Raw genomic sequence first — 24,171 nt, forward strand, 5'->3', positions numbered from 1 at the left:
TATGGCTGAATTTGACTGACCTCTATAATGGTATCACCACTCCAAATATTATGGCTGAATTTGACTGACCTCTATAATGGTATTCCCACTCCAAATAGTATGGCTGAACTTGACTGACCTTTATAATGGTATTCCCACTCCAAATAGTATGGCTGAACTTGACTGACCTCTATAATGGTATTCCCACTCCAAATATTATGGCTGAACTTGACTGACCTCTATAATGGTATCCCCACTCCAAATATTATGGCTGAACTTGACTGACCTCTATAATGGTATCCCCACTCCAAATATTATGGCTGAACTTGACTGACCTCTATAATGGTATCCCCACTCCAAATAGTATGGCTGAACTTGACTGACCTCTATAATGGTATCCCCACTCCAAATATTATGGCTGAACTTGACTGACCTCTATAATGGTATCCCCACTCCAAATAGTATGGCTGAACTTGACTGACCTCTATAATGGTATCCCCACTCCAAATAGTATGGCTGAACTTGACTGACCTCTATAATGGTATCCCCACTCCAAATATTATGGCTGAACTTGACTGACCTCTATAATGGTATCCCCACTCCAAATAGTATGGCTGAACTTGACTGACCTGTATAATGGTATCCCCACTCCAAATATTATGACTGAACTTGACTGACCTCTATAATGGTATCCCCACTCCAAATATTATGGCTGAACTTGACTGACCTCTATAATGGTATCCCCACTCCAAATATTATGGCTGAACTTGACTGACCTATATAATGGTATCCCCACTCCAAATATTATGGCTGAACTTGACTGACCTCTATAATGGTATCCCCACTCCAAATATTATGGCTGAACTTGACTGACCTCTATAATGGTATCCCCACTCCAAATATTATGGCTGAACTTGACTGACCTCTATAATGGTATCCCCACTCCAAATATTATGGCTGAACTTGACTGACCTCTATAATGGTATCCCCACTCCAAATATTATGGCTGAACTTGACTGACCTCTATAATGGTATCCCACTCCAAATATTATGGTTGAATTTGACACCTCTATAATGGTATCCGCACTCCAAATATTATGGTTGAATTTGACTGACCTCTATAATGGTATCCCCACTCCAAATATTATGGTTGAACTTGACTGACCTCTATAATGGTATCCCCACTCCAAATATTATGGCTGAACTTGACTGACCTCTATAATGGTATCCCCACTCCAAATATTATGGCTGAACTTGACTGACCTCTATAATGGTATCCCCACTCCAAATATTATGGCTGAACTTGACTGACCTCTATAATGGTATCCCACTCCAAATATTATGACTGAACTTGACTGACCTCTATAATGGTATCCCACTCCAAATATTATGGTTGAATTTGACTGACCTCTATAATGGTATCCCCACTCCAAATATTATGGTTGAATTTGACTGACCTCTATAATGGTATCCCCACTCCAAATATTATGGCTGAACTTGACTGACCTCTATAATGGTATCCCCACTCCAAATATTATGGCTGAACTTGACTGACCTCTATAATGGTATCCCCACTCCAAATATTATGGCTGAACTTGACTGACCTTTATAATGGTATCCCCACTCCAAATATTATGGCTGAACTTGACTGACCTCTATAATGGTATCCCCACTCCAAATATTATGGCTGAACTTGACTGACCTCTATAATGGTATCCCCACTCCAAATATTATGGCTGAACTTGACTGACCTCTATAATGGTATCCCCACTCCAAATATTATGGCTGAACTTGACTGACCTTTATAATGGTATCCCCACTCCAAATATTATGGTTGAATTTGACTGACCTCTATAATGGTATCCCCACTCCAAATAGTATGGCTGAACTTGACTGACCTCTATAATGGTATCCCCACTCCAAATATTATGGTTGAATTTGACTGACCTCTATAATGGTATCCCCACTCCAAATAGTATGGCTGAACTTGACTGACCTCTATAATGGTATCCCCACTCCAAATATTATGGTTGAATTTGACTGACCTCTATAATGGTATCCCCACTCCAAATATTATGGCTGAACTTGACTGACCTCTATAATGGTATCCCCACTTCAAATATTATGGCTGAATTTGACTGACCTCTATAATGGTATTCCCACTCCAAATAGTATGGCTGAATTTGACTGACCTTTATAGAGGTATCCCCACTCCAAATAGTATGGCTGAATTTGACTGACCTTTATAATGGTATCCCCACTCCAAATAGTATGGCTGAACTTGACTGACCTCTATAATGGTATCCCCACTTCAAATATTATGGCTGAATTTGACTGACCTCTATAATGGTATTCCCACTCCAAATAGTATGGCTGAATTTGACTGACCTTTATAATGGTATCCCCACTCCAAATAGTATGGCTGAATTTGACTGACCTTTATAATGGTATCCCCACTCCAAATAGTATGGCTGAACTTGACTGACCTCTATAATGGTATCCCCACTCCAAATATTATGGCTGAATTTGACTGACCTCTATAATGGTATTCCCACTCCAAATAGTATGGCTGAACTTGACTGACCTTTATAATGGTATCCCCACTCCAAATATTATGACTGAACTTGACTGACCTCTATAATGGTAACCTCACTCCAAATATTATGGTTGAACTTGACTGACCTCTATAATGGTATCCCCACTCCAAATATTATGACTGAACTTGACTGACCTCTATAATGGTATCCCCACTCCAAATATTATGACTGAACTTGACTGACCTCTATAATGGTATCCCCACTCCAAATATTATGGCTGAACTTGACTGACCTCTATAATGGTATCCCCACTCCAAATAGTATGGCTGAACTTGACTGACCTCTATAATGGTATCCCCACTCCAAATATTATGGCTGAACTTGACTGACCTCTATAATGGTATCCCCACTCCAAATATTATGACTGAACTTGACTGACCTCTATAATGGTATCCCCACTCTAAATATTATGGTTGAACTTGACTGACCTCTATAATGGTATTCCCACTCCAAATATTATGGTTGAACTTGACTGACCTCTATAATGGTATCCCCACTCCAAATATTATGGTTGAACTTGACTGACCTCTATAATGGTATCCCCACTCAAAATAGTATGGTTGAACTTGACTGACCTCTATAATGGTATCCCCACTCCAAATATTATGACTGAACTTGACTGACCTCTATAATGGTATCCCCACTCCAAATATTATGACTGAACTTGACTGACCTCTATAATGGTATCCCCACTCCAAATATTATGGCTGAACTTGACTGACCTCTATAATGGTATCCTCACTCCAAATATTATGGCTGAACTTGACTGACCTCTATAATGGTATCCTCACTCCAAATATTATGGCTGAACTTGACTGACCTCTATAATGGTATCCCCACTCCAAATATTATGGCTGAACTTGACTGACCTCTATAATGGTATCCCCACTCCAAATATTATGGCTGAACTTGACTGACCTCTATAATGGTATCCCCACTCCAAATAGTATGGCTGAACTTGACTGACCTCTATAATGGTATCCCCACTCCAAATATTATGGCTGAACTTGACTGACCTCTATAATGGTATCCCCACTCCAAATATTATGGTTGAACTTGACTGACCTCTATAATGGTATCCCCACTCCAAATATTATGGTTGAACTTGACTGACCTCTATAATGGTATCCCCACTCCAAATATTATGGCTGAACTTGACTGACCTCTATAATGGTATTCCCACTCCAAATAGTATGGCTGAACTTGACTGACCTCTATAATGGTATCCCCACTCCAAATATTATGGTTGAACTTGACTGACCTCTATAATGGTATCCCCACTCAAAATAGTATGGTTGAACTTGACTGACCTCTATAATGGTATCCCCACTCAAAATAGTATGGCTGAACTTGACTGACCTCTATAATGGTATCCCCACTCCAAATAGTATGGCTGAACTTGACTGACCTCTATAATGGTATCCCCACTCCAAATATTATGGCTGAACTTGACTGACCTCTATAATGGTATCCCCACTCCAAATAGTATGGCTGAACTTGACTGACCTTTATAATGGTATCCCCACTCCAAATATTATGACTGAACTTGACTGACCTCTATAATGGTATCCCCACTCCAAATATTATGGCTGAACTTGACTGACCTCTATAATGGTATCCCCACTCCAAATATTATGGTTGAACTTGACTGACCTTTATAATGGTATCCCCACTCCAAATATTATGGCTGAACTTGACTGACCTCTATAATGGTATTCCCACTCAAAATAGTATGGTTGAACTTGACTGACCTCTATAATGGTATCCCCACTCCAAATATTATGGTTGAACTTGACTGACCTCTATAATGGTATCCCCACTCCAAATATTATGGCTGAACTTGACTGACCTTTATAATGGTATCCCCACTACAAATATTATGACTGAACTTGACTGACCTCTATAATGGTATCCCCACTCTAAATATTATGGCTGAACTTGACTGACCTCTATAATGGTATCCCCACTCCAAATATTATGACTGAACTTGACTGACCTCTATAATGGTATCCCCACTCCAAATATTATGGCTGAACTTGACTGACCTCTATAATGGTATCCCCACTCCAAATATTATGGCTGAACTTGACTGACCTCTATAATGGTATCCCCACTCCAAATATTATGGCTGAACTTGACTGACCTCTATAATGGTATCCCCACTCCAAATATTATGGCTGAACTTGACTGACCTCTATAATGGTATCCCCACTCCAAATATTATGGCTGAACTTGACTGACCTCTATAATGGTATCCCCACTCCAAATATTATGGTTGAACTTGACTGACCTCTATAATGGTATCCCCACTCCAAATATTATGGCTGAACTTAACTGACCTCTATAATGGTATCCCCACTCCAAATATTATGGTTGAACTTGACTGACCTCTATAATGGTATCCCCACTCCAAATATTATGGTTGAATTTGACTGACCTCTATAATGGTATCCCCACTCCAAATATTATGGCTGAACTTGACTGACCTCTATAATGGTATCCCCACTCCAAATATTATGGCTGAACTTGACTGACCTCTATAATGGTATCCCCACTCCAAATATTATGGCTGAACTTGACTGACCTCTATAATGGTATCCCCACTCCAAATATTATGGCTGAACTTGACTGACCTTTATAATGGTATCCCCACTCCAAATATTATGGTTGAATTTGACTGACCTCTATAATGGTATCCCCACTCCAAATATTATGGCTGAACTTGACTGACCTCTATAATGGTATCCCCACTCCAAATATTATGGCTGAACTTGACTGACCTCTATAATGGTATCCCCACTCCAAATATTATGGCTGAACTTGACTGACCTCTATAATGGTATCCCCACTCCAAATATTATGGTTGAACTTGACTGACCTCTATAATGGTATCCCCACTCCAAATATTATGGTTGAATTTGACTGACCTCTATAATGGTATCCCCACTCCAAATATTATGGCTGAACTTGACTGACCTCTATAATGGTATCCCCACTCCAAATAGTATGGTTGAACTTGACTGACCTCTATAATGGTATCCCCACTCCAAATAGTATGGCTGAACTTGACTGACCTCTATAATGGTATCCCCACTTCAAATATTATGGCTGAACTTGACTGACCTCTATAATGGTATCCCCACTTCAAATATTATGGCTGAATTTGACTGACCTCTATAATGGTATCCCCACTCCAAATATTATGGTTGAATTTGACTGACCTCTATAATGGTATCCCCACTCCAAATATTATGGCTGAACTTGACTGACCTCTATAATGGTATCCCCACTTCAAATATTATGGCTGAATTTGACTGACCTCTATAATGGTATCCCCACTCCAAATAGTATGGCTGAATTTGACTGACCTTTATAATGGTATCCCCACTCCAAATAGTATGGCTGAACTTGACTGACCTCTATAATGGTATCCCCACTCCAAATATTATGGCTGAACTTGACTGACCTCTATAATGGTATCCCCACTCCAAATAGTATGGCTGAACTTGACTGACCTCTATAATGGTATCCCCACTCCAAATATTATGGCTGAATTTGACTGACCTCTATAATGGTATCCCCACTCCAAATATTATGGCTGAATTTGACTGACCTCTATAATGGTATTCCCACTCCAAATAGTATGGCTGAACTTGACTGACCTTTATAATGGTATTCCCACTCCAAATAGTATGGCTGAACTTGACTGACCTCTATAATGGTATTCCCACTCCAAATATTATGGCTGAACTTGACTGACCTCTATAATGGTATCCCCACTCCAAATATTATGGCTGAACTTGACTGACCTTTATAATGGTATTCCCACTCCAAATAGTATGGCTGAACTTGACTGACCTTTATAATGGTATTCCCACTCCAAATAGTATGGCTGAACTTGACTGACCTCTATAATGGTATTCCCACTCCAAATATTATGGCTGAACTTGACTGACCTCTATAATGGTATCCCCACTCCAAATATTATGGCTGAACTTGACTGACCTCTATAATGGTATCCCCACTCCAAATATTATGGCTGAACTTGACTGACCTCTATAATGGTATCCCCACTCCAAATAGTATGGCTGAACTTGACTGACCTCTATAATGGTATCCCCACTCCAAATATTATGGCTGAACTTGACTGACCTCTATAATGGTATCCCCACTCCAAATATTATGGCTGAACTTGACTGACCTCTATAATGGTATCCCCACTCCAAATATTATGGCTGAACTTGACTGACCTTTATAATGGTATCCCCACTCCAAATATTATGGCTGAACTTGACTGACCTCTATAATGGTAACCCCACTCCAAATATTATGGTTGAACTTGACTGACCTCTATAATGGTATCCCCACTCCAAATATTATGACTGAACTTGACTGACCTCTATAATGGTATCCCCACTCCAAATATTATGACTGAACTTGACTGACCTCTATAATGGTATCCCCACTCCAAATATTATGGCTGAACTTGACTGACCTCTATAATGGTATCCCCACTCCAAATAGTATGGCTGAACTTGACTGACCTCTATAATGGTATCCCCACTCCAAATATTATGGCTGAACTTGACTGACCTCTATAATGGTATCCCCACTCCAAATATTATGACTGAACTTGACTAACCTCTATAATGGTATCCCCACTCTAAATATTATGGTTGAACTTGACTGACCTCTATAATGGTATTCCCACTCCAAATATTATGGTTGAACTTGACTGACCTCTATAATGGTATCCCCACTCCAAATATTATGGTTGAACTTGACTGACCTCTATAATGGTATCCCCACTCCAAATATTATGGCTGAACTTGACTGACCTCTATAATGGTATTCCCACTCCAAATAGTATGGTTGAACTTGACTGACCTCTATAATGGTATCCCCACTCCAAATAGTATGGTTGAACTTGACTGACCTCTATAATGGTATCCCCACTCCAAATATTATGGCTGAACTTGACTGACCTCTATAATGGTATTCCCACTCCAAATAGTATGGTTGAACTTGACTGACCTCTATAATGGTATCCCCACTCCAAATAGTATGGTTGAACTTGACTGACCTCTATAATGGTATCCCCACTCAAAATAGTATGGTTGAACTTGACTGACCTCTAAAATGGTATCCCCACTCCAAATATTATGACTGAACTTGACTGACCTCTATAATGGTATCCCCACTCCAAATATTATGGTTGAACTTGACTGACCTCTATAATGGTATCCCCACTCCAAATATTATGGTTGAACTTGACTGACCTCTATAATGGTATCCCCACTCCAAATATTATGGTTGAACTTGACTGACCTCTATAATGGTATCCCCACTCAAAATAGTATGGTTGAACTTGACTGACCTCTATAATGGTATCCCCACTCCAAATAGTATGGCTGAACTTGACTGACCTCTATAATGGTATCCCCACTCCAAATATTATGGCTGAATTTGACTGACCTCTATAATGGTATCACCACTCCAAATATTATGGCTGAATTTGACTGACCTCTATAATGGTATTCCCACTCCAAATAGTATGGCTGAACTTGACTGACCTTTATAATGGTATTCCCACTCCAAATAGTATGGCTGAACTTGACTGACCTCTATAATGGTATTCCCACTCCAAATATTATGGCTGAACTTGACTGACCTCTATAATGGTATCCCCACTCCAAATAGTATGGCTGAACTTGACTGACCTCTATAATGGTATCCCCACTCCAAATATTATGGCTGAACTTGACTGACCTCTATAATGGTATCCCCACTCCAAATAGTATGGCTGAACTTGACTGACCTCTATAATGGTATCCCCACTCCAAATATTATGGCTGAACTTGACTGACCTCTATAATGGTATCCCCACTCCAAATAGTATGGCTGAACTTGACTGACCTGTATAATGGTATCCCCACTCCAAATATTATGACTGAACTTGACTGACCTCTATAATGGTATCCCCACTCCAAATATTATGGCTGAACTTGACTGACCTCTATAATGGTATCCCCACTCCAAATATTATGGCTGAACTTGACTGACCTATATAATGGTATCCCCACTCCAAATATTATGGCTGAACTTGACTGACCTCTATAATGGTATTCCCACTCAAAATAGTATGGTTGAACTTGACTGACCTCTATAATGGTATCCCCACGCCAAATATTATGGCTGAACTTGACTGACCTCTATAATGGTATCCCCACTCCAAATATTATGGTTGAACTTGACTGACCTCTATAATGGTATCCCCACTCCAAATATTATGGCTGAACTTGACTGACCTTTATAATGGTATCCCCACTCCAAATATTATGACTGAACTTGACTGACCTCTATAATGGTATCCCCACTCTAAATATTATGGCTGAACTTGACTGACCTCTATAATGGTATCCCCACTCCAAATATTATGACTGAACTTGACTGACCTCTATAATGGTATCCCCACTCCAAATATTATGGCTGAACTTGACTGACCTCTATAATGGTATCCCCACTCCAAATATTATGGCTGAACTTGACTGACCTCTATAATGGTATCCCCACTCCAAATATTATGGCTGAACTTGACTGACCTCTATAATGGTATCCCCACTCCAAATATTATGGCTGAACTTGACTGACCTCTATAATGGTATCCCCACTCCAAATATTATGGCTGAACTTGACTGACCTCTATAATGGTATCCCACTCCAAATATTATGGTTGAATTTGACACCTCTATAATGGTATCCGCACTCCAAATATTATGGTTGAATTTGACTGACCTCTATAATGGTATCCCCACTCCAAATATTATGGTTGAACTTGACTGACCTCTATAATGGTATCCCCACTCCAAATATTATGGCTGAACTTGACTGACCTCTATAATGGTATCCCCACTCCAAATATTATGGCTGAACTTGACTGACCTCTATAATGGTATCCCCACTCCAAATATTATGGCTGAACTTGACTGACCTCTATAATGGTATCCCACTCCAAATATTATGACTGAACTTGACTGACCTCTATAATGGTATCCCACTCCAAATATTATGGTTGAATTTGACTGACCTCTATAATGGTATCCCCACTCCAAATATTATGGTTGAATTTGACTGACCTCTATAATGGTATCCCCACTCCAAATATTATGGCTGAACTTGACTGACCTCTATAATGGTATCCCCACTCCAAATATTATGGCTGAACTTGACTGACCTCTATAATGGTATCCCCACTCCAAATATTATGGCTGAACTTGACTGACCTTTATAATGGTATCCCCACTCCAAATATTATGGCTGAACTTGACTGACCTCTATAATGGTATCCCCACTCCAAATATTATGGCTGAACTTGACTGACCTCTATAATGGTATTCCCACTCCAAATAGTATGGTTGAACTTGACTGACCTCTATAATGGTATCCCCACTCCAAATAGTATGGTTGAACTTGACTGACCTCTATAATGGTATCCCCACTCAAAATAGTATGGTTGAACTTGACTGACCTCTAAAATGGTATCCCCACTCCAAATATTATGACTGAACTTGACTGACCTCTATAATGGTATCCCCACTCCAAATATTATGGTTGAACTTGACTGACCTCTATAATGGTATCCCCACTCCAAATATTATGGTTGAACTTGACTGACCTCTATAATGGTATCCCCACTCCAAATATTATGGTTGAACTTGACTGACCTCTATAATGGTATCCCCACTCAAAATAGTATGGTTGAACTTGACTGACCTCTATAATGGTATCCCCACTCCAAATAGTATGGCTGAACTTGACTGACCTCTATAATGGTATCCCCACTCCAAATATTATGGCTGAATTTGACTGACCTCTATAATGGTATCACCACTCCAAATATTATGGCTGAATTTGACTGACCTCTATAATGGTATTCCCACTCCAAATAGTATGGCTGAACTTGACTGACCTTTATAATGGTATTCCCACTCCAAATAGTATGGCTGAACTTGACTGACCTCTATAATGGTATTCCCACTCCAAATATTATGGCTGAACTTGACTGACCTCTATAATGGTATCCCCACTCCAAATAGTATGGCTGAACTTGACTGACCTCTATAATGGTATCCCCACTCCAAATATTATGGCTGAACTTGACTGACCTCTATAATGGTATCCCCACTCCAAATAGTATGGCTGAACTTGACTGACCTCTATAATGGTATCCCCACTCCAAATATTATGGCTGAACTTGACTGACCTCTATAATGGTATCCCCACTCCAAATAGTATGGCTGAACTTGACTGACCTGTATAATGGTATCCCCACTCCAAATATTATGACTGAACTTGACTGACCTCTATAATGGTATCCCCACTCCAAATATTATGGCTGAACTTGACTGACCTCTATAATGGTATCCCCACTCCAAATATTATGGCTGAACTTGACTGACCTATATAATGGTATCCCCACTCCAAATATTATGGCTGAACTTGACTGACCTCTATAATGGTATTCCCACTCAAAATAGTATGGTTGAACTTGACTGACCTCTATAATGGTATCCCCACGCCAAATATTATGGCTGAACTTGACTGACCTCTATAATGGTATCCCCACTCCAAATATTATGGTTGAACTTGACTGACCTCTATAATGGTATCCCCACTCCAAATATTATGGCTGAACTTGACTGACCTTTATAATGGTATCCCCACTCCAAATATTATGACTGAACTTGACTGACCTCTATAATGGTATCCCCACTCTAAATATTATGGCTGAACTTGACTGACCTCTATAATGGTATCCCCACTCCAAATATTATGACTGAACTTGACTGACCTCTATAATGGTATCCCCACTCCAAATATTATGGCTGAACTTGACTGACCTCTATAATGGTATCCCCACTCCAAATATTATGGCTGAACTTGACTGACCTCTATAATGGTATCCCCACTCCAAATATTATGGCTGAACTTGACTGACCTCTATAATGGTATCCCCACTCCAAATATTATGGCTGAACTTGACTGACCTCTATAATGGTATCCCCACTCCAAATATTATGGCTGAACTTGACTGACCTCTATAATGGTATCCCACTCCAAATATTATGGTTGAATTTGACACCTCTATAATGGTATCCGCACTCCAAATATTATGGTTGAATTTGACTGACCTCTATAATGGTATCCCCACTCCAAATATTATGGTTGAACTTGACTGACCTCTATAATGGTATCCCCACTCCAAATATTATGGCTGAACTTGACTGACCTCTATAATGGTATCCCCACTCCAAATATTATGGCTGAACTTGACTGACCTCTATAATGGTATCCCCACTCCAAATATTATGGCTGAACTTGACTGACCTCTATAATGGTATCCCACTCCAAATATTATGACTGAACTTGACTGACCTCTATAATGGTATCCCACTCCAAATATTATGGTTGAATTTGACTGACCTCTATAATGGTATCCCCACTCCAAATATTATGGTTGAATTTGACTGACCTCTATAATGGTATCCCCACTCCAAATATTATGGCTGAACTTGACTGACCTCTATAATGGTATCCCCACTCCAAATATTATGGCTGAACTTGACTGACCTCTATAATGGTATCCCCACTCCAAATATTATGGCTGAACTTGACTGACCTTTATAATGGTATCCCCACTCCAAATATTATGGCTGAACTTGACTGACCTCTATAATGGTATCCCCACTCCAAATATTATGGCTGAACTTGACTGACCTCTATAATGGTATCCCCACTCCAAATATTATGGCTGAACTTGACTGACCTCTATAATGGTATCCCCACTCCAAATATTATGGCTGAACTTGACTGACCTTTATAATGGTATCCCCACTCCAAATATTATGGTTGAATTTGACTGACCTCTATAATGGTATCCCCACTCCAAATAGTATGGCTGAACTTGACTGACCTCTATAATGGTATCCCCACTCCAAATATTATGGTTGAATTTGACTGACCTCTATAATGGTATCCCCACTCCAAATAGTATGGCTGAACTTGACTGACCTCTATAATGGTATCCCCACTCCAAATATTATGGTTGAATTTGACTGACCTCTATAATGGTATCCCCACTCCAAATATTATGGCTGAACTTGACTGACCTCTATAATGGTATCCCCACTTCAAATATTATGGCTGAATTTGACTGACCTCTATAATGGTATTCCCACTCCAAATAGTATGGCTGAATTTGACTGACCTTTATAGTGGTATCCCCACTCCAAATAGTATGGCTGAATTTGACTGACCTTTATAATGGTATCCCCACTCCAAATAGTATGGCTGAACTTGACTGACCTCTATAATGGTATCCCCACTTCAAATATTATAGCTGAATTTGACTGACCTCTATAATGGTATTCCCACTCCAAATAGTATGGCTGAATTTGACTGACCTTTATAATGGTATCCCCACTCCAAATAGTATGGCTGAATTTGACTGACCTTTATAATGGTATCCCCACTCCAAATAGTATGGCTGAACTTGACTGACCTCTATAATGGTATCCCCACTCCAAATATTATGGCTGAATTTGACTGACCTCTATAATGGTATTCCCACTCCAAATAGTATGGCTGAACTTGACTGACCTTTATAATGGTATTCCCACTCCAAATAGTATGGCTGAACTTGACTGACCTCTATAATGGTATTTCCACTCCAAATATTATGGCTGAACTTGACTGACCTCTATAATGGTATCCCCACTCCAAATATTATGGCTGAACTTGACTGACCTCTATAATGGTATCCCCACTCCAAATATTATGGCTGAACTTGACTGACCTCTATAATGGTATCCCCACTCCAAATATTATGGCTGAACTTGACTGACCTCTATAATGGTATCCCCACTCCAAATATTATGGCTGAACTTGACTGACCTTTATAATGGTATCCCCACTCCAAATATTATGGCTGAACTTGACTGACCTCTATAATGGTATTCCCACTCAAAATAGTATGGTTGAACTTGACTGACCTCTATAATGGTATCCCCACTCCAAATATTATGGCTGAACTTGACTGACCTCTATAATGGTATCCCCACTCCAAATATTATGGTTGAACTTGACTGACCTCTATAATGGTATCCCCACTCCAAATATTATGGCTGAACTTGACTGACCTTTATAATGGTATCCCCACTCCAAATATTATGACTGAACTTGACTGACCTCTATAATGGTAACCTCACTCCAAATATTATGGTTGAACTTGACTGACCTCTATAATGGTATCCCCACTCCAAATATTATGACTGAACTTGACTGACCTCTATAATGGTATCCCCACTCCAAATATTATGACTGAACTTGACTGACCTCTATAATGGTATCCCCACTCCAAATATTATGGCTGAACTTGACTGACCTCTATAATGGTATCCCCACTCCAAATAGTATGGCTGAACTTGACTGACCTCTATAATGGTATCCCCACTCCAAATATTATGGCTGAACTTGACTGACCTCTATAATGGTATCCCCACTCCAAATATTATGACTGAACTTGACTGACCTCTATAATGGTATCCCCACTCTAAATATTATGGTTGAACTTGACTGACCTCTATAATGGTATTCCCACTCCAAATATTATGGTTGAACTTGACTGACCTCTATAATGGTATCCCCACTCCAAATATTATGGTTGAACTTGACTGACCTCTATAATGGTATCCCCACTCCAAATATTATGGCTGAACTTGACTGACCTCTATAATGGTATTCCCACTCAAAATAGTATGGTTGAACTTGACTGACCTCTATAATGGTATCCCCACTCCAAATATTATGACTGAACTTGACTGACCTCTATAATGGTATCCCCACTCCAAATATTATGACTGAACTTGACTGACCTCTATAATGGTATCCCCACTCCAAATATTATGACTGAACTTGACTGACCTCTATAATGGTATCCCCACTCCAAATATTATGGCTGAACTTGACTGACCTCTATAATGGTATCCTCACTCCAAATATTATGGCTGAACTTGACTGACCTCTATAATGGTATCCTCACTCCAAATATTATGGCTGAACTTGACTGACCTCTATAATGGTATCCCCACTCCAAATATTATGGCTGAACTTGACTGACCTCTATAATGGTATCCCCACTCCAAATAGTATGGCTGAACTTGACTGACCTCTATAATGGTATCCCCACTCCAAATAGTATGGCTGAACTTGACTGACCTCTATAATGGTATCCCCACTCCAAATATTATGGCTGAATTTGACTGACCTCTATAATGGTATCCCCACTCCAAATATTATGGTTGAACTTGACTGACCTCTATAATGGTATCCCCACTCCAAATATTATGGTTGAACTTGACTGACCTCTATAATGGTATCCCCACTCAAAATAGTATGGTTGAACTTGACTGACCTCTATAATGGTATCCCCACTCAAAATAGTATGGCTGAACTTGACTGACCTCTATAATGGTATCCCCACTCCAAATAGTATGGCTGAACTTGACTGACCTCTATAATGGTATCCCCACTCCAAATATTATGGCTGAACTTGACTGACCTCTATAATGGTATCCCCACTCCAAATAGTATGGCTGAACTTGACTGACCTTTATAATGGTATCCCCACTCCAAATATTATGACTGAACTTGACTGACCTCTATAATGGTATCCCCACTCCAAATATTATGGCTGAACTTGACTGACCTCTATAATGGTATCCCCACTCCAAATATTATGGCTGAACTTGACTGACCTTTATAATGGTATCCCCACTCCAAATATTATGGCTGAACTTGACTGACCTCTATAATGGTATTCCCACTCAAAATAGTATGGTTGAACTTGACTGACCTCTATAATGGTATCCCCACTCCAAATATTATGGTTGAACTTGACTGACCTCTATAATGGTATCCCCACTCCAAATATTATGGCTGAACTTGACTGACCTTTATAATGGTATCCCCACTACAAATATTATGACTGAACTTGACTGACCTCTATAATGGTATCCCCACTCTAAATATTATGGCTGAACTTGACTGACCTCTATAATGGTATCCCCACTCCAAATATTATGACTGAACTTGACTGACCTCTATAATGGTATCCCCACTCCAAATATTATGGCTGAACTTGACTGACCTCTATAATGGTATCCCCACTCCAAATATTATGGCTGAACTTGACTGACCTCTATAATGGTATCCCCACTCCAAATATTAAGGCTGAACTTGACTGACCTCTATAATGGTATCCCCACTCCAAATATTATGGCTGAACTTGACTGACCTCTATAATGGTATCCCCACTCCAAATATTATGGCTGAACTTGACTGACCTCTATAATGGTATCCCCACTCCAAATATTATGGCTGAACTTGACTGACCTCTATAATGGTATCCCCACTCCAAATATTATGGCTGAACTTGACTGACCTCTATAATGGTATCCCCACTCCAAATATTATGGTTGAACTTGACTGACCTCTATTAATGGTATCCCCACTCCAAATATTATGGTTGAATTTGACTGACCTCTATAATGGTATCCCCACTCCAAATATTATGGCTGAACTTGACTGACCTCTATAATGGTATCCCCACTCCAAATATTATGGCTGAACTTGACTGACCTCTATAATGGTATCCCCACTCCAAATATTATGGCTGAACTTGACTGACCTCTATAATGGTATCCCCACTCCAAATATTATGGCTGAACTTGACTGACCTTTATAATGGTATCCCCACTCCAAATATTATGGTTGAATTTGACTGACCTCTATAATGGTATCCCCACTCCAAATATTATGGCTGAACTTGACTGACCTCTATAATGGTATCCCCACTCCAAATATTATGGCTGAACTTGACTGACCTCTATAATGGTATCCCCACTCCAAATATTATGGCTGAACTTGACTGACCTCTATAATGGTATCCCCACTCCAAATATTATGGTTGAACTTGACTGACCTCTATAATGGTATCCCCACTCCAAATATTATGGTTGAATTTGACTGACCTCTATAATGGTATCCCCACTCCAAATATTATGGTTGAATTTGACTGACCTCTATAATGGTATCCCCACTCCAAATATTATGGCTGAACTTGACTGACCTCTATAATGGTATCCCCACTCCAAATATTATGGCTGAACTTGACTGACCTCTATAATGGTATCCCACTCCAAATATTATGGTTGAATTTGACACCTCTATAATGGTATCCGCATTCCAAATATTATGGTTGAATTTGACTGACCTCTATAATGGTATCCCCACTCCAAATATTATGGTTGAACTTGACTGACCTCTATAATGGTATCCCCACTCCAAATATTATGGCTGAACTTGACTGACCTCTATAATGGTATCCCCACTCCAAATATTATGGCTGAACTTGACTGACCTCTATAATGGTATCCCCACTCCAAATATTATGGCTGAACTTGACTGACCTCTATAATGGTATCCCACTCCAAATATTATGACTGAACTTGACTGACCTCTATAATGGTATCCCACTCCAAATATTATGGTTGAATTTGACTGACCTCTATAATGGTATCCCCACTCCAAATATTATGGTTGAATTTGACTGACCTCTATAATGGTATCCCCACTCCAAATATTATGGCTGAACTTGACTGACCTCTATAATGGTATCCCCACTCCAAATATTATGGCTGAACTTGACTGACCTCTATAATGGTATCCCCACTCCAAATATTATGGCTGAACTTGACTGACCTTTATAATGGTATCCCCACTCCAAATATTATGGCTGAACTTGACTGACCTCTATAATGGTATCCCCACTCCAAATATTATGGCTGAACTTGACTGACCTCTATAATGGTATCCCCACTCCAAATATTATGGCTGAACTTGACTGACCTCTATAATGGTATCCCCACTCCAAATATTATGGCTGAACTTGACTGACCTTTATAATGGTATCCCCACTCCAAATATTATGGTTGAATTTGACTGACCTCTATAATGGTATCCCCACTCCAAATAGTATGGCTGAACTTGACTGACCTCTATAATGGTATCCCCACTCCAAATATTATGGTTGAATTTGACTGACCTCTATAATGGTATCCCCACTCCAAATAGTATGGCTGAACTTGACTGACCTCTATAATGGTATCCCCACTCCAAATATTATGGTTGAATTTGACTGACCTCTATAATGGTATCCCCACTCCAAATATTATGGCTGAACTTGACTGACCTCTATAATGGTATCCCCACTTCAAATATTATGGCTGAATTTGACTGACCTCTATAATGGTATTCCCACTCCAAATAGTATGGCTGAATTTGACTGACCTTTATAGTGGTATCCCCACTCCAAATAGTATGGCTGAATTTGACTGACCTGTATAATGGTATCCCCACTCCAAATAGTATGGCTGAACTTGACTGACCTCTATAATGGTATCCCCACTTCAAATATTATAGCTGAATTTGACTGACCTCTATAATGGTATTCCCACTCCAAATAGTATGGCTGAATTTGACTGACCTTTATAATGGTATCCCCACTCCAAATAGTATGGCTGAATTTGACTGACCTTTATAATGGTATCCCCACTCCAAATAGTATGGCTGAACTTGACTGACCTCTATAATGGTATTCCCACTCCAAATATTATGGCTGAATTTGACTGACCTCTATAATGGTATTCCCACTCCAAATAGTATGGCTGAACTTGACTGACCTTTATAATGGTATTCCCACTCCAAATAGTATGGCTGAACTTGACTGACCTCTATAATGGTATTTCCACTCCAAATATTATGGCTGAACTTGACTGACCTCTATAATGGTATCCCCACTCCAAATATTATGGCTGAACTTGACTGACCTCTATAATGGTATCCCCACTCCAAATATTATGGCTGAACTTGACTGACCTCTATAATGGTATCCCCACTCCAAATATTATGGCTGAACTTGACTGACCTCTATAATGGTATCCCCACTCCAAATATTATGGCTGAACTTGACTGACCTTTATAATGGTATCCCCACTCCAAATATTATGGCTGAACTTGACTGACCTCTATAATGGTATTCCCACTCAAAATAGGATGGTTGAACTTGACTGACCTCTATAATGGTATCCCCACTCCAAATATTATGGCTGAACTTGACTGACCTCTATAATGGTATCCCCACTCCAAATATTATGGTTGAACTTGACTGACCTCTATAATGGTATCCCCACTCCAAATATTATGGCTGAACTTGACTGACCTTTATAATGGTATCCCCACTCCAAATATTATGACTGAACTTGACTGACCTCTATAATGGTAACCTCACTCCAAATATTATGGTTGAACTTGACTGACCTCTATAATGGTATCCCCACTCCAAATATTATGACTGAACTTGACTGACCTCTATAATGGTATCCCCACTCCAAATATTATGACTGAACTTGACTGACCTCTATAATGGTATCCCCACTCCAAATATTATGGCTGAACTTGACTGACCTCTATAATGGTATCCCCACTCCAAATAGTATGGCTGAACTTGACTGACCTCTATAATGGTATCCCCACTCCAAATATTATGGCTGAACTTGACTGACCTCTATAATGGTATCCCCACTCCAAATATTATGACTGAACTTGACTGACCTCTATAATGGTATCCCCACTCTAAATATTATGGTTGAACTTGACTGACCTCTATAATGGTATTCCCACTCCAAATATTATGGTTGAACTTGACTGACCTCTATAATGGTATCCCCACTCCAAATATTATGGTTGAACTTGACTGACCTCTATAATGGTATCCCCACTCCAAATATTATGGCTGAACTTGACTGACCTCTATAATGGTATTCCCACTCAAAATAGTATGGTTGAACTTGACTGACCTCTATAATGGTATCCCCACTCCAAATATTATGACTGAACTTGACTGACCTCTATAATGGTATCCCCACTCCAAATATTATGACTGAACTTGACTGACCTCTATAATGGTATCCCCACTCCAAATATTATGGCTGAACTTGACTGACCTCTATAATGGTATCCTCACTCCAAATATTATGGCTGAACTTGACTGACCTCTATAATGGTATCCTCACTCCAAATATTATGGCTGAACTTGACTGACCTCTATAATGGTATCCCCACTCCAAATATTATGGCTGAACTTGACTGACCTCTATAATGGTATCCCCACTCCAAATAGTATGGCTGAACTTGACTGACCTCTATAATGGTATCCCCACTCCAAATAGTATGGCTGAACTTGACTGACCTCTATAATGGTATCCCCACTCCAAATATTATGGCTGAATTTGACTGACCTCTATAATGGTATCCCCACTCCAAATATTATGGTTGAACTTGACTGACCTCTATAATGGTATCCCCACTCCAAATATTATGGTTGAACTTGGCTGACCTCTATAATGGTATCCCCACTCAAAATAGTATGGTTGAACTTGACTGACCTCTATAATGGTATCCCCACTCAAAATAGTATGGCTGAACTTGACTGACCTCTATAATGGTATCCCCACTCCAAATAGTATGGCTGAACTTGACTGACCTCTATAATGGTATCCCCACTCCAAATATTATGGCTGAACTTGACTGACCTCTATAATGGTATCCCCACTCCAAATAGTATGGCTGAACTTGACTGACCTTTATAATGGTATCCCCACTCCAAATATTATGACTGAACTTGACTGACCTCTATAATGGTATCCCCACTCCAAATATTATGGCTGAACTTGACTGACCTCTATAATGGTATCCCCACTCCAAATATTATGGCTGAACTTGACTGACCTTTATAATGGTATCCCCACTCCAAATATTATGGCTGAACTTGACTGACCTCTATAATGGTATTCCCACTCAAAATAGTATGGTTGAACTTGACTGACCTCTATAATGGTATCCCCACTCCAAATATTATGGTTGAACTTGACTGACCTCTATAATGGTATCCCCACTCCAAATATTATGGCTGAACTTGACTGACCTTTATAATGGTATCCCCACTACAAATATTATGACTGAACTTGACTGACCTCTATAATGGTATCCCCACTCTAAATATTATGGCTGAACTTGACTGACCTCTATAATGGTATCCCCACTCCAAATATTATGACTGAACTTGACTGACCTCTATAATGGTATCCCCACTCCAAATATTATGGCTGAACTTGACTGACCTCTATAATGGTATCCCCACTCCAAATATTATGGCTGAACTTGACTGACCTCTATAATGGTATCCCCACTCCAAATATTATGGCTGAACTTGACTGACCTCTATAATGGTATCCCCACTCCAAATATTATGGCTGAACTTGACTGACCTCTATAATGGTATCCCCACTCCAAATATTATGGCTGAACTTGACTGACCTCTATAATGGTATCCCCACTCCAAATATTATGGCTGAACTTGACTGACCTCTATAATGGTATCCCCACTCCAAATATTATGGCTGAACTTGACTGACCTCTATAATGGTATCCCCACTCCAAATATTATGGTTGAACTTGACTGACCTCTATAATGGTATCCCCACTCCAAATATTATGGTTGAATTTGACTGACCTCTATAATGGTATCCCCACTCCAAATATTATGGCTGAACTTGACTGACCTCTATAATGGTATCCCCACTCCAAATATTATGGCTGAACTTGACTGACCTCTATAATGGTATCCCCACTCCAAATATTATGGCTGAACTTGACTGACCTCTATAATGGTATCCCCACTCCAAATATTATGGCTGAACTTGACTGACCTTTATAATGGTATCCCCACTCCAAATATTATGGTTGAATTTGACTGACCTCTATAATGGTATCCCCACTCCAAATATTATGGCTGAACTTGACTGACCTCTATAATGGTATCCCCACTCCAAATATTATGGCTGAACTTGACTGACCTCTATAATGGTATCCCCACTCCAAATATTATGGCTGAACTTGACTGACCTCTATAATGGTATCCCCACTCCAAATATTATGGTTGAACTTGACTGACCTCTATAATGGTATCCCCACTCCAAATATTATGGTTGAATTTGACTGACCTCTATAATGGTATCCCCACTCCAAATATTATGGCTGAACTTGACTGACCTCTATAATGGTATCCCCACTCCAAATAGTATGGTTGAACTTGACTGACCTCTATAATGGTATCCCCACTCCAAATAGTATGGCTGAACTTGACTGACCTCTATAATGGTATCCCCACTTCAAATATTATGGCTGAACTTGACTGACCTCTATAATGGTATCCCCACTTCAAATATTATGGCTGAATTTGACTGACCTCTATAATGGTATCCCCACTCCAAATATTATGGTTGAATTTGACTGACCTCTATAATGGTATCCCCACTCCAAATATTATGGCTGAACTTGACTGACCTCTATAATGGTATCCCCACTTCAAATATTATGGCTGAATTTGACTGACCTCTATAATGGTATCCCCACTCCAAATAGTATGGCTGAATTTGACTGACCTTTATAATGGTATCCCCACTCCAAATAGTATGGCTGAACTTGACTGACCTCTATAATGGTATCCCCACTCCAAATATTATGGCTGAACTTGACTGACCTCTATAATGGTATCCCCACTCCAAATAGTATGGCTGAACTTGACTGACCTCTATAATGGTATCCCCACTCCAAATATTATGGCTGAATTTGACTGACCTCTATAATGGTATCCCCACTCCAAATATTATGGCTGAATTTGACTGACCTCTATAATGGTATTCCCACTCCAAATAGTATGGCTGAACTTGACTGACCTTTATAATGGTATTCCCACTCCAAATAGTATGGCTGAACTTGACTGACCTCTATAATGGTATTCCCACTCCAAATATTATGGCTGAACTTGACTGACCTCTATAATGGTATCCCCACTCCAAATATTATGGCTGAACTTGACTGACCTTTATAATGGTATTCCCACTCCAAATAGTATGGCTGAACTTGACTGACCTTTATAATGGTATTCCCACTCCAAATAGTATGGCTGAACTTGACTGACCTCTATAATGGTATTCCCACTCCAAATATTATGGCTGAACTTGACTGACCTCTATAATGGTATCCCCACTCCAAATATTATGGCTGAACTTGACTGACCTCTATAATGGTATCCCCACTCCAAATATTATGGCTGAACTTGACTGACCTCTATAATGGTATCCCCACTCCAAATAGTATGGCTGAACTTGACTGACCTCTATAATGGTATCCCCACTCCAAATAGTATGGCTGAACTTGACTGACCTCTATAATGGTATCTCCACTCCAAATATTATGACTGAACTTGACTGACCTCTATAATGGTATCTCCACTCCAAATATTATGACTGAACTTGACTGACCTCTATAATGGTATCCCCACTCCAAATAGTATGGCTGAACTTGACTGACCTCTATAATGGTATCCCCACTCCAAATAGTATGGCTGAACTTGACTGACCTCTATAATGGTATCCCCACTCCAAATAGTATGGCTGAACTTGACTGACCTCTATAATGGTATCTCCACTCCAAATATTATGACTGAACTTGACTGACCTCTATAATGGTATCCCCACTCCAAATATTATGGCTGAACTTGACTGACCTCTATAATGGTATCCCCACTCCAAATATTATGGCTGAACTTGACTGACCTGAATAATGGTATCCCCACTCCAAATATTATGGCTGAACTTGACTGACCTCTATAATGGTATCCCCACTCCAAATATTATGGCTGAACTTGACTGACCTCTATAATGGTATCCCCACTCCAAATATTATGGCTGAACTTGACTGACCTCTATAATGGTATCCCACTCCAAATATTATGGTTGAATTTGACTGACCTCTATAATGGTATCCCCACTCCAAATATTATGGTTGAATTTGACTGACCTCTATAATGGTATCCCCACTCCAAATATTATGGTTGAACTTGACTGACCTCTATAATGGTATCCCCACTCCAAATATTATGGCTGAACTTGACTGACCTCTATAATGGTATCCCCACTCCAAATATTATGGCTGAACTTGACTGACCTCTATAATGGTATCCCACTCCAAATATTATGACTGAACTTGACTGACCTCTATAATGGTATCCCACTCCAAATATTATGGTTGAATTTGACTGACCTCTATAATGGTATCCCCACTCCAAATATTATGGTTGAATTTGACTGACCTCTATAATGGTATCCCCACTCCAAATATTATGGCTGAACTTGACTGACCTCTATAATGGTATCCCCACTCCAAATATTATGGCTGAACTTGACTGACCTCTATAATGGTATCCCCACTCCAAATATTATGGCTGAACTTGACTGACCTCTATAATGGTATCCCCACTCCAAATATGGCTGAACTTGACTGACCTCTATAATGGTATCCCCACTCCAAATATTATGGCTGAACTTGACTGACCTCTATAATGGTATCCCCA

General features: G+C 39.6%; 1 protein-coding gene across 1 annotated transcript in view; it reads right to left on the bottom strand.

The window, feature by feature from the left end:
• LOC146750461 (uncharacterized) overlaps positions 1-24,171 on the bottom strand; it is a 121,200-nt gene that overhangs the window by 71,327 nt on the left and 25,702 nt on the right. The gene's annotated exons all lie outside the window — the stretch shown is intronic.

Source organism: Saccoglossus kowalevskii, chromosome 1 (assembly GCF_978046115.1).
Source record: "Saccoglossus kowalevskii chromosome 1, keSacKowa6.1, whole genome shotgun sequence".
Classification (NCBI taxonomy): domain Eukaryota; kingdom Metazoa; phylum Hemichordata; class Enteropneusta; family Harrimaniidae; genus Saccoglossus; species Saccoglossus kowalevskii.